This window comes from Aptenodytes forsteri, unplaced genomic scaffold (genome assembly GCF_000699145.1).
Source record: "Aptenodytes forsteri isolate BGI_AS27 unplaced genomic scaffold, ASM69914v1 Scaffold147, whole genome shotgun sequence".
NCBI classification, from domain to species: domain Eukaryota; kingdom Metazoa; phylum Chordata; class Aves; order Sphenisciformes; family Spheniscidae; genus Aptenodytes; species Aptenodytes forsteri.
Genome location: NW_008795320.1, coordinates 938,459 through 939,114, shown reverse-complemented (window position 1 = coordinate 939,114; position 656 = coordinate 938,459). Strand labels below are relative to the sequence as shown.

At 72.0% G+C, this 656-nt stretch overlaps 1 protein-coding gene across 1 annotated transcript in view; it reads left to right on the top strand.

Annotated features, from left to right (window-relative positions):
* The window catches only part of GTPBP3 (GTP binding protein 3 (mitochondrial)), an 8,603-nt gene that overhangs the window by 1,408 nt on the left and 6,539 nt on the right, over positions 1–656 (top strand). The gene's annotated exons all lie outside the window — the stretch shown is intronic.

Sequence of the window (656 nt, the reverse complement as noted above, 5' to 3'; positions counted from 1 at the left end):
GCACCCACCCCGAGGCCTCGGCTCCTGGTGCAGGAGGGTTTTTCCTGCCCAAGGTCAAGGGAAAAGACGTGGCCGAGCCGCAGAGGGGTTCCCAGTACCACTCCTGCCCCCCCACCCTGGCTGGGCATGGGGTGCCGGACCCTGGCTTTGCCCCGCTCCTGCCACGGGGTCCTTCTCACCCCGCTGCCAGCGAAAGCAGTCCCCAGTCCCCTCCCAGCATCCCGTGCCATCACCAAACCAGCACGCGGGGTCCATCGGCGGAGCCCGGTTTTGCTGGAGCCCCGCAGCATCCCAGCCCATGCCCGAGACCTGCATCCCCCCCTTCCCCGCTCATCCCAGTGGCCACCCGCTCCCCCGGCACGCCGGGGCCGTGCCGCTCACCTTGGCTCTCCGGGATAAGGTCACGGGAGCTGCAGCGTGCCGGGGACGGGCACGTCGCTGCCCCGCCGCCGAGTGGAGCCTGCGGCCGCCGGGAAAGGAAGCATTTGGGGGAGCGGCGATGCCGCCTGCCATGGGCGGCAGCGTCCCGGGGGGACACAAAGTGGGTCACCCTCCCGCAGGCAGGAGTCCCGCTCGGCTGCACGGCGGGCAGCAGGCCCTGCCTGCACTGCCTTGCCCTGAGGACCCCAACCCGCCCCGGCCATGGCCGTGGGGAC